The sequence below is a fragment of the Lepidochelys olivacea genome (assembly GCF_965140295.1).
Source record: "Lepidochelys olivacea isolate rLepOli2 genome assembly, chromosome: 13".
Lineage (NCBI taxonomy): Eukaryota > Metazoa > Chordata > Testudines > Cheloniidae > Lepidochelys > Lepidochelys olivacea.
The window spans coordinates 28,595,681-28,607,968 of record NC_140423.1 but is presented as its reverse complement, the minus strand read 5'-3'; positions in this window follow the sequence as shown (position 1 = coordinate 28,607,968).

The window sequence follows — 12,288 nt, the reverse complement described above, 5'->3', positions numbered from 1 at the left end:
GATCCTGATGTTCCCTATAGAAATGTTCCTATACATGATGAATGAGAAAAAGAGGGATGTAGAGTTTGTGTGATCAAGAAAAGACTTTCTCTTGATATAGATTTTTCAGATCTTTCCAAGTTGCACTTGAATGTCTGTACTGGATGCTCAGGACAGGAGCAGGGAATGATGGGAAGCTGTTCTAATTAAACAATAGTAACAATCCTGACATTTTTCTTTTCCATCAAGAAGCTGACAGTACTGTGTGCACATGCGTGTGTGTATGCATCTGTTTGTGTAAAAATTAATTGCTTAATCAAAACTGGTTTTGTGTTCAAATCAAGACAGTTTTTTTTAAGTTGCATGGTCAACTGCATGCCTCATTTTGCATATGCAATTACCCTGAGCGTACATGCAAACTGGGCAGCGCTCTGCACAGATGGCCATCATTGTTACTTTCAGAGCTGGTCAAAATATTTTCAGCTAAACTTTGTTCTGTCAAAAAATGCCATTTAATCAAAACTGAAATGTTTTGTGGACACATCTTGATTTCAACAATCATTTCACAGAGAAGGTTTCAAGACAAAAGAGACTCTGACTTGTTATAGCCCAGTGGGGAGGTTCTAACTAATCAAATAGTAATGACGGAGAGTAGAAAGTGATCATAAATCATCAGACAGCATTTTTTAAAAGCCACTGCTAGTGGCCCCAAAACACCTTCAGGTCATGCTGCTGAAACTGCAGCACTACAGCTTAGATGTCTATGACAGGAAAGGGACTGAGATGTATGCAGCTGAGTTCTTATCCAGAGCAACCTTGCAGCATGAAAATACAGCAGCTGAACAAGAATATGAGACCTTCACCTTGCTAGAAATACAAGTACCACAGAAAGACATAGAAAGCAACACCCGAGCCAGTTATGTGGCAGTTTCAAGGCAGGAGCTGGAAAGAATCTGAGAACAAATCATACAAGGCAAAGATTGACAAGTGCTCACATCCATCACACTGTCAGGATGGCCAGACACCAGAGAAGAAGTCCCACCTGTCTCTCAAGAATACTGGTCCTATAGAGACAAGCTGAGCATCTGAGATAGGATCACATGTAAAGACCATTGATACATACCACCCTGATCACTGAGTACAGAAATTCTCTTATGAATCCATCGCAGCGGCCGTTTGTATCTGGAAAGGCAGAGACATCACATCCTGACCAAACATGGCAAGGATATCTGAGACCTGGTGAGTCATGATACATGTGGGGAAAAGCAGGCCAAGCAAAAGAAAGAGACAATGAAAATATACACTATTCCCACCAGACCTTGAAGCAGAGCAGGAATGGACCTTGCCACTGCAAACCGCACAAACGATTATTGCCGACAGACTTCTGGGAACTATCTGGATGAGACACAACAGCAGTGACCATCACAGAGAAAGCAGTGCCACATTGGGTTTGACCTCTATTTACTTGCATTGAGTTTGTGTAATTTACTTGGGAATAGGAATTCAGTCAGAGCCCATCACCTTCATACCACAGCCAGTCAAATGGCAAAGCTGAGCTGGCGGGTAACATTGTTAAGGCTCTATTAAAGATAGCTCGCAAAGAGCAAGGTAAATAGATGGCAGAATGGAGAATGGAGAAACACTCCTACAGGAGGCCTTAATAGCAGCCTAGTACAAAGCTTGATGTCTAAATGCACACATCCCTTGGTGCCTATGGCCGCAGGATTACTCTACTCAGCTGCACTTGAAGGAGTAACAGACAAAAAGCGAGAGAGACAAGTAAAGGCCACAGCCTATTATGACCGACAAGCTAACGACTTCCCAGCACTACAACTGGGAGACCCTTTCAGGATCAAAGTGGTTCCTCAAGACAAATCATGCCCTAGGAAGCAAGCTACGTGTGTTGAAGAGAGAAATCCTCATTCATATCATGTAGCAGTGAGGGGGCATATATTTCACCAAAAGTGTGAACACATTCACCCCTTATGAACACAAGTCAAAACCATGCATGTGGAGGATGGTGAAATCTTGCCCTCTGATGAGACTTGATAAGCAGGACGTGGAAGGAACATAGGCCAATAAGCGACCCATAGGTATTGGACCAGACGCACAAAACACTCCCCACCCACAAAAACCAAGCGCCGGGCAGTCTTCTGTCGCTACAAGAAAGACTCACACTTGCTACAACATCAAATTGCGCACAAGGTATATACAAGACTTTGTCCAATACGAAGGCATAAAAGAACAACCCTCCTAAACCCAGAGGAAAATACCTTAGCTCCCAAGCAAGTTAATTCTAGTTAGTTTTTTTTAAAGGAGTTAGTGTTAAGTGGTATATCTGACTTGACGGGGTATAACAGAACGTTCAGGTTGTAAGGTTGTGGGAGTCTTGTTTCGTTTGGCTATCAGATAAATGTGACAAAAGGGATTGTACAATAAGTAGCTTTCCAGTACGGTGCACTATAATATGTGCTGTGACAGTCACACCTGGCAGCTCTGGGAAGGTGACTGAAGGCAGGTATATTAGCCTTAGAATGATTAAAGCCTTTTTCCCTATGAACTGACAGAGCTTACCTCAGGTTAATTATGGACAGCTGAGTCTAATTAAGGGCAGCTGGTGACCTTTAAACACCTCTTCCAGAGAGAGGGCTGAGAGAGGAGGGATGAGAAGCGAGCTGCAGAAGGGTTGTGTGCAGCAAGGGGAAAAGGCTTCTCTTAGGTGAAGAGCTGTTTTTCTCTAGAAGGAGAAATTTGGTGTTTGTCTGTTTGGGGAGGGGGCCTAGGTTCCTGCATAGCTGGGCCCTGTGTGGGTTAGAGAGGGTGGCTAGTGATTGGTAGCCAGCATAAGAAGAGGCAGTACTCCAGTGGGAGTTAGGAAATGTAATTTTTTTGGTTTTATTTATAGAAGCCCTCAGGCCAGCCCTGAGGCCTCACCTGTAAATATTGTGACTAAATGAGCGTCAAGTATTAAACCTCTGGAGTGGGACAGATTTGCCCCCAGTCTCCTCAATGCCAGAGGGAGAAACTCTGAGCCCTGACATGATGGAAGAGGTGCATTGTCACAGTGCCAATATGTATAGGCACTTAGAGAACTCTGCTTGCAGGAAGTGCTTGATGGGAGAAAACAGAGTATGTGGAGGAAGGAATAAAGCCAGAACGTTGCACTATCATGTGTGTGTCTCTCTCTTTAAGCTCGAACACAGAACAACAATTAGCCACTCACATGAGCAGTTATCTGACGTGCAAAGCAAGTTGTGATAATTCCTTGGAGTGAGCCCAACTTAGAAAAACAAAATCAATTTCCTGAGACTTTGCCCCATACTGTGGGGAAATCTGTACAGCAACACAAATTCTTTGGGGGCAGGTGAATTTGGAGGCCACACCAGGACCCCATTAAAAAGATTTTTGCCATATATTTTGATCAATATATTCTTGGTAAGAATGGCTTCCTAGCACCAGCATGGTCATCCTGACAGCAGGATCAAAGTGAGGGTAGTGTCTCTTCTTTGCCCATGGTGCCAACACCTGCCATTTCCATGTTTCCATTTTTGCAGTGTTTCAGCAGGAAGACAGGAAGCTGGCCCCACTAGCGTTCTGCTGCATGCACCTGAATCACCTCCTGATCTCCGGCATGTAAAGCTAATAAACACTAATTGGGTTATAATGCTAAAGGAACTCAAATATGAAATTGCAGAACTACTAACTATAGTATGTAACCTATTGCTTAAATCAGTCTCTGTACAAGATGACTGTAAAATAGCTAATGCAACACTGATTTTTAAAGAAGGCTCCAGAGGTGATCCCGGCAATTATAGGCCAGTAAACCTAACTTCAGCACCAGGCAGATTGGTTGAAACTATTATAAAGAACAGAATTGTCAGACACATAGATGAACATGATTTGTTGGGGAAGAGTCAACATGGCTTTTGTAAAGGGAAATCATGCCTCATCAATCTACTAGAATTCTTAGAGGGGGTCAACAAACATGTGGACAGGGGGATCCAGTGGATATAGTGTACTTAGATTTTCAGAAAGCCTTTGACAAGGTCCCTCTCCAAATTCTCTTACGCAAAGTAAGCTGTCATGGGATAAGAGGGAAGGTCCTCTCATGGATTGGTAACTGGTTAAAAGACTGGAAAGGGCAGAAGTAAATGATGAGTTTTCAGAATGGATGGGGTGAATAGCAGGATCCCCCAGGGATCTGTACTGGGCCCCAAGGATCTGTACAGGGATCTGTACTGGGCTGTTCAACGTATTACTTTATCATCTGGAAGAAGGGGTAAACAATAAGGTGGCAAAGTTTGCACACTACAAAATTACTCAAGATGGTTAAGTTCAAAGCAAACTGAGAAGAGTTCCAAAGAGACCTCATAAAACTAGGTGAGTAGGCAAGAAAATAGTAAATAAAATTCAGTGTAGATAAATGCAAAGTAATACACATTGGAAAACATAATCCCAACTATACATGATGGGGTTTAAATTAGCTGTTGCCACTCAAGAAAGAGATCTGGGAGTCATTGTGGAGAGTTCTCTGAAAACATCTGCTCCATGTGCAGTGGCAGGCAAAAAAGCAAACCGAATGTTAGGAACCATGATAGATGATAATGCAGTAAATATCATAATGCCACTATATAAATCTATGGTAGGCCTACTGCATGAATACTGCATGCAGTTCTGGTTCCCCCTTCTCAAAAAAGATAAATTGGAATTGGAAAAGGTACAGAGGAGGGCAACCAAAAGGATGAGGGGTTTGGGACAGTTTCTGTTTGAGGAGAGATTAAAAAGACTGAGACTGTTCAGCCTGGAAAAGAGACGACTAAGGGGGGGATATGACGGAGGTCTATAAAATCATGAATGCTGTGGAGAAAGTCCATAAGGAAGTGTGATTTTCCCCTTCCCATAACACAAGAATCAGGGTCATCCAATGAAATTATTAGGCAGTAGGTTTAAAACAAACAAAAGGAAGTATTTCTTCACACAACACACAGTCAACCTGTGGAACGTGTTGCCAGGGGATGTTATGAAGGCTAAAAGTATAACTGGGTTCAAAAAAGACTTTGATATGTTCCTGGAGGATGGGTCCATCAATGGCTATTCGCCAAGATAGTCAGGTTAGCAACCCCTTGCTCTGGGTGTCCCTATGCCTCTGACAGCCAGAAGTAGGGACTTGATGACAAGGTATGGATCACTGAAAAAATTTCTGTTATTTATTCCCTCTGAAGCATCTGGCCCTGGCATTGTCAGAAGACAGGAAACTGAGCTAGATGGACCACTGGTCTGACCCAGTCTGGCCGTTTTTATGTCCTGATGTTCTTACATTGCTCAAGCTATTTTCCCTTGGCATTTAGAATCTTTCCGTGTGACTAACCAAAAAATTGGCATGAGCTTCCCAAACTCATGACTCGTTTCAGTCTTTATTTGGGGCTAAATTCATGAGTGAATTTAGTACTCCTGAGAGAGAGAAACTAATACAAGAGTGCAGGCCAAAGCAGGCAGAACCCTACCCTTCAGCCCACAGACCTCCTTCCTGATTCCTTCCTCCCTGGAGGGAGGCTGCCATGCTTATGCCCAAAGGCAGAAGCATAGGCACAAAGGGAGCTTGTATCCTAAAAAGTTCGGTGCTGAGTGAGTTTAGGTGCCCACAGAGCTGAGGCAGGAGTTCTCTGCATCGCAGTGGAGCCAAACCCGGGACTTAGGTGCTTAAAATAGGGACTTAGGTGCCCAACTCCTTTTGAACATCCAGCCTCAAGTGCCCTCCTCCCAGACTGATTTTGCAGGGCTGGTTAGAATGAAGGAAGCTTTTTATGTATACACCGAGCTGGAGTCACAGAGAGAAAATAAACATGAAACCCATGCTGCCGTTTTTATTGGGTCACATTTCCAAGTGGAACCAAGGGATCTCCCCCATCCACCTGGCACACAAAAAGTGAATGCAGTGACCCTGCATTATGTCAAAACCTGGTAGATCTTTCAGCGCAGGAAGGAAGGAAGGCCTATACACCGCCCATTCCTTTAGGCCCCCATTTCTGGGACTTCTCCTGCTGACAGAATAGACCCCAAGGAAGGTGAAGTACAGACAATTTACTCCCAAGCCTCAGGCCCTCATAGGAGATCTTTTAGAAGGAAAACCTACCCTACCCTCAGGCCCCAGCTGGCCTAATTTAGCACTAATTTAGTCATGTGAATTTTAGACTAATTCAAAACTACTCAAGGAAAATAAAACTTGTATGTGTTTAGAGACAGAGGATATTAGTGTGGAAGATGTAATGTTTGGGCACTATGCAATGATTTATTTGATGGTATTGGTATAACCAGTAAGCAGCAGCTGCACCAAAGAGTGATTCTTAAGGACTTGCCTCGACTAGGGAAATTTGCATCAATGTGCCTACTTTGATGTAGTGACACAGATCATAGAATATCAGGGTTGGAAGGGACCTCAGGAGGTCATCTAGTCCAACCCCCCCTGCTCAAAGCAGGACTAATCTGCAATTTTCCCCAGATCCCTAAATGGCCCCATCAAGGATTTAACTCACAACCCTGGGTTTAGCAGGCCAATGCTCAAACCATTGAGCTATCCCTCCCCCCAGATGCGAATACCTAATGTAGACACACTGCACAATGGGCCTTTTGCCAGTGCAGTTTACTCAGGAAGAGGTCTAGGGTGGGACCTTATCTTACTCCATAGCTCATACTGGTGCAAGCTTCAGCTTACACTGGTGCAATTAGAGTGCACTGAGGTTTGTACCAGTGTACCTACACTGGCTCAAATATATATATATATAAGCTTATGGTCTGCTTTGATGCATTTCCTTGCTGAGTTTGTCACCCCTAAAGTCTGTTCCCTGTCTGAATCTCTTTCTCGCAGGCCTGTCTATGTGTGTGTGTATATGTGACATTCTGTACCTCGGGGGAACACCCTACACCCCCATGTTCATCCTTATAATATGATTATGTGGTATCCAATGCAAAGTTTGTCATGTCGGGTGTCTTCGGAAGGCTCATGATGCACTGAGCATTGTTGTAATAGTGATGTGATATTAATTGTTGTTACAGTAATGTTATAGGTTGTAATTTCATGTATATAGTTATGAGGCTGAAAATGTATCCTCATGGCTTAAAATAAGCCCAGGCAAAAACTCTCTAAGAGCAGAGGGGCAGTTCACACCTCATCAAGGCATGTATGGGATAAATCCAGCCCAGCCTCACAGGAACAAAGGACACTGGCCTAGGCAGCAACAAAAGGATCTGTTGGACTCTCAAGTGACTCAGCCCCCTTCCTTTGGTCAGTTTGGGACTGTGATGAGGTAATGTTCATCTGACTCTGGGCACCATGCAATTATTTATTTGATGGCACTGGTATAACCAGTAAGCAGCAGCTGCACCAAAGAGTGATTCTTTAGGACTTGCCTTGACTAGGGAGGTGCTGATCAAAAGGGAGAGCCTGGCTGAAGAGCAACCAGCCAGCCTGTGGTGAGAAGCAACTAAGTTTGTAAGGGAACTAAAAGTGTTAAAATCAGCTGAGAATGTGTTTTGCTTTTATTAAATTTGACCAAATCTGACTTGTTATGCTTTGACTTATAATCACTTAAAATTTATCTTTGTAGTTAATACATCTTTTGTTTATTCTATCTGAAGCAGTGCATTTGGTTTGAAGTGCGTCAGAGACTCCCCTTGGGATAACAAGCCTGGTACATATCATTTTCTTTGTTAACTTGACGAACTCATATAAGCTTGCAGCGTCCAGCGGGCATAACTGGACACTGCAAGATGGAGGTTCCTAGGGTTGTATCTGGGACTAGAGATATTGGCTAGTGTCATTCGGTTGCACAATCCAAGGAACAACTTACATGCCAGAGGCTGTGCGTAAACAGCCCAGGAGTGCGGGTTCTCACAGCAGAGCAGGGTAAGGCTGGCTCCCAGAATCAAGGATTGGAGTCACCTAGCAGATCACCAGTCCAGATAACACCAGAGGGGAATGTCACAGTATATATACACACACACACACAAAGGCCTGTGAGAAAGAGATTAAGACAGGGAACAGACTTTCGTGGTGATAAACTCAGCAAGGAAATGCATCACTGCTGACAATAAGCATTTCCCCAAGAGCTAGCCGGTTATACATTCTGATAAACAGAACCTGTAACTCTGTCTCTGATAATGCCATCTGGTGTCTCTCAAGAACGTTTGAAAAAAATTAACGGAACCCAAATGAGACTTTACGATGGAAGGGAAATGTGCATCAGTGACTTCCCATCTGCATTGAGAAGAACGTGGCCAATGTACCAGTCCTAATGGGTTTTTAATATTCTCATGACACACTCTGAACTCTGCATATTTCTGGGTGATAGAGACACTAAAGGGCACCGTGTATATCACTGTGCAGGATCTGATCTCTGGAATCCAGGCCCTTTATATCAATGGTGCACTGCGGCTGTTTTGTAGCTTTAGATGTTTTAATCATTCTATCAACCCACATCTCTCAAATCAAGGCAAGCGCCGTGTCTCTGTCCTATAAATACACATTAAAAAATTCTCGAAAAGTAAAAGCAATGGACTCAGAAATTAATAAGGCTGATTGACAATCCTATTTTGGAAACTCTTGTACCATATGGCCAGAGTTGTGTTAGGATGGAGCTGACCAACTGGGGAGTTACTGGGGGTTGTTTGTAATTGTAATAAGGGAGCTCAGATGGCTGGTGTGAAGAACAAACAAGAAGCTGCACTGTTTGTCCGGAGATCATTCCTGATATGGCCTTTGCCAAATGAAAACGCTGCACAGCTTTATCCCTGTTTGCTCTGTTCTTGTAAACATGGTTTGCAGATACCGCAGGTAGGATGTGCTGTTTACAGTCAGGGCCGCCCCTGGGATTGTGCGCCCCAAGTACGTGCTTGCTTTGCTAGTGCCGAGAGCTGGTCCCGGTTACAGCATTTTCACTCTGTCCCATGCAGTGCACAGTGGGTCAAACACGACAGCTTGGCCAGAGCTGCCCTGCCAGATACAAACATAACTGAGCAAAGCTTGGAGTGAATCTCAGCCCACACCTGAGGTGACCCTTTGCTCAGCCATGAACCAGGCTGCCATGAGGGAGGCTGTTCTTATGGTATTTCTGACTGCTGGGGCTAGGAAGGGGAAAACTGGTGCTTTTGATCCACACCTCTGAGATTGCCAGGCTAACTTCCCCTCCACAGAGGGACACAGCTATTGCAGACAAACGGCTAAAACTAAGGTGCTTCCCAAAACAGAGGGTTTCCCCCAAGCTTGCTGGACGATGGCAGTCTGTGCTGCCCACTATGTGCTTGGAATAGTTCCTGCAGGGCCCAGTTTAAGAAAGCGCAAGGAAAGTGGTGGTCTCTGGCTGTTTCCCAGGGGAGGGGTTTCCACATCACAAACGCCCTGCTCCCACAATGGGCACTGCTTGGCTTTCTATCCACCCTGTGCCCTTTATCCCAAGTGGTACCCTATGCCCTTTATCCCCTCTGCCACCCTGTGCCTTCTATCCTACATGGCACCCTGTGACCTCTATCCCTCCTGGCACCCTGTGCCTTCTATCCTATGTGGCATCTTGTTCCCTTTATCCCCCCTGGCACCCTGTGCCCTCTATCCCCTGTGGCACCCTGTGCCCTCTATCCATCCTGGCACCCTGTGCCTTCTATCCTATGTGGCGTCTTGTTCCCTTTATCCCCCCTTGCACCCTGTGACTTCTATCCCCCTGGCTCTTTATCCCATGTGGCATCCTGTGCCTTGGCGAGTGCTATCATCCTTCATAGTTTGAATTTTGATGACATATTAACTACTTGCTGAGATCAAGACATGAGCTCCCCTTTCCTGCGTGCTGGACCCAAGGTTTAGTTCAGCTGGTGCCTTCAGTGTATTTATACTCCGCTCTGGCCTTGTAACCTGGGGCTGTTTCTCCAGATAAATGTTTATTTTCTCACATGTGGCGTGTCGCTTCCCGTTTGGCAGGCACTGGCAGCAGTACACTTTGGAGGGGGCAGACAGCACGTGCTGAGTGTCCCCTTCAGAATGGCACGGAAGTAGAACAGAGCCAATCTTCCTCAGCTGGCAGGACCAGCCGGCCTGACGTCAGGCGTTGGAGAATGGTGCTGGAGGCATGGCAGGTTGTGTGGAGTCCAGGGAATGACCAGCCCACACCGAAGCAATGGCTGCGAGGTTCAGTACTGTACAGCTGGAAATAAATGGAGATGGGGATGGGATGAGATGGGAGGCTGCAACCATAACTGCAGAGACAGCGCCTGCCTCCAGAACAGATCCGATGAAGTGAGCGGTAGCTCACGAAAGCTCATGCTCAAATAAATTGGTTAGTCTCTAAGGTGCCACAAGTACTCCTTTTCTTTTTAGAAATACTACAGTGCCTTCTCACGGAGCATGAAAAGCGCTGCCCAGCCAATGCCAACAAGTGAACGATCCCTGGGAGGTAGATCCGTAGCGTTATCGGCCATGCCTAGGCTAGGAAGACCAAACACAACGAGGGGCAGTCAGCTGTCCAAAGCACAGAGCTGGGAACAGAACCCCGCCGTTGAGATTTGCACTCCCGTGACCTCGCGGCAGTCTGAGACCAGGCGCTCTGACAGCCCTCTGAATAAAGGTATGCTGAGTTTGTACAGCCCCCATAGGACAGCGATCTACTCCATCCACAGCAGCAGCATGGCTATTCTGTGCAGGTGACAGCCTGAGACCTGTGCTGTGAAGCTGGACCCTGTCAGGAGACAGAGGGGAGCTGCAGTACCCATTTGTCTAGTTTGTGGCAGACAGCATGTCCGGTCCAGAGGCCCAATAGGAAATGGCTGGAACAGCCATGGAGTCAGCCCCACTTCTGAGCAGGATCTGTTTTGTATTAGAAACCACGAGAAGCTGGTGTCAGACTGGAGACTCTTCCATCTTTCCCAAGCTGATGTAAGGAGAGCTGCTCTTGTGATTAAACATGTGTTCGGATCTAATCAAGGACCTTGGGAAGTTGTAACTTACCCTAACAATGCAGCTGGACATAACTGGCTTCCTGAGGCTTGTAAAAATAATCTCTAGATAAGTAAATTACTATCGATTTGATATTGAAAAGGGGGGAGGGAGGTTATTTACATAGAATTCTGCTGCTCTATCCTGACCCACACACAGACCCATACCCTGTGGAGGACTGCGGGGGAACAGGGGGTTCACTCACACAGCTCTGAGTGTGGCTTTACTGCAGGCCATACTTGATATAATGGATGCTGCCTGCCCTCAGCACCTTCCCATTGACTTCAGTGGAAGCTGGGGACCCTTAGCAGCTCACAGGATCAGACACAAGATCTGTAAGTCTTTCAAGTGCATCTCCTGATGTGTTTTGCCCCTTTTTACTCTCCTAATAAAGCAGAGGTTTGTCAGATCAGCTGAATGGGGTGGCAGGGGGAATATCAAAGGGTTATTGAGACTGAGGACCGCTCTTTGCCGGTTGTTCGGCTTTTCTTTTTCAGTGAATGTTCTTGTTTCTAAAAATTATAACTAAAATGAAACAAACACAGACACGCACACAGACACAGGCACACACCTCCCTTCCCCGGCTCCTCAAAAATAAGGGTGAAAACAGAGAGAACATTTCAGCAATGTCACAAATCCAGGGCTCTGCAATTCTTTGCAGGCAGAATATTGTAATATACAAGAATTCTGCTCTCCAAAGCACCCAGAGAGATGAAGATTCTGTATGTTTCAATTTTCTGTTTGCTCCAAGAATGGAGGAAGACAGGCAACATGGACAATGGACACATGTTGTGTCACACACACACACACACCTGCAAAGCCAAACACAGGTGGTAGCTTGGACAGATCTAATTTTAAGCTCAGCCAGCCTGGCACTGAAGGGGAAGATGCCCTGATGAACAAAATGTTACATTTTCCCTTTGCAGAGCCAGGTTTACATTGTTTTCAGCATCCAAACTTGAAGGGACGCAGGACATGCAGTGCATAATCCAAAGGCCCTTTGTTATTATTTTGCCACGTGCCAGGGGGAACTTTCTAGGAAAGTGCTTCCCATAGATTGGGAGCTAGCCACCCTGAGTACGTACCCATCCGAGACACTAGGCATGGATTTGAGTAGCCAGCCCCTCCCACTGCTTGTGCCACCGTGGGTGCCCTCTATTTTTGGCATGGCATCCATCAGCGCTTGTGTGGGCATGTTTCCTCAAGCTGGAGTTTACGTCTCCAGCCTGACATGTAGACGTACCCGTAAACATGCGTTCCGTTGGTGCTCCCTGGGTGCACAGACTGTGCGTGGGCCATATGCAGCACCAGGGCAGGATGAGGGGAGGATGCGA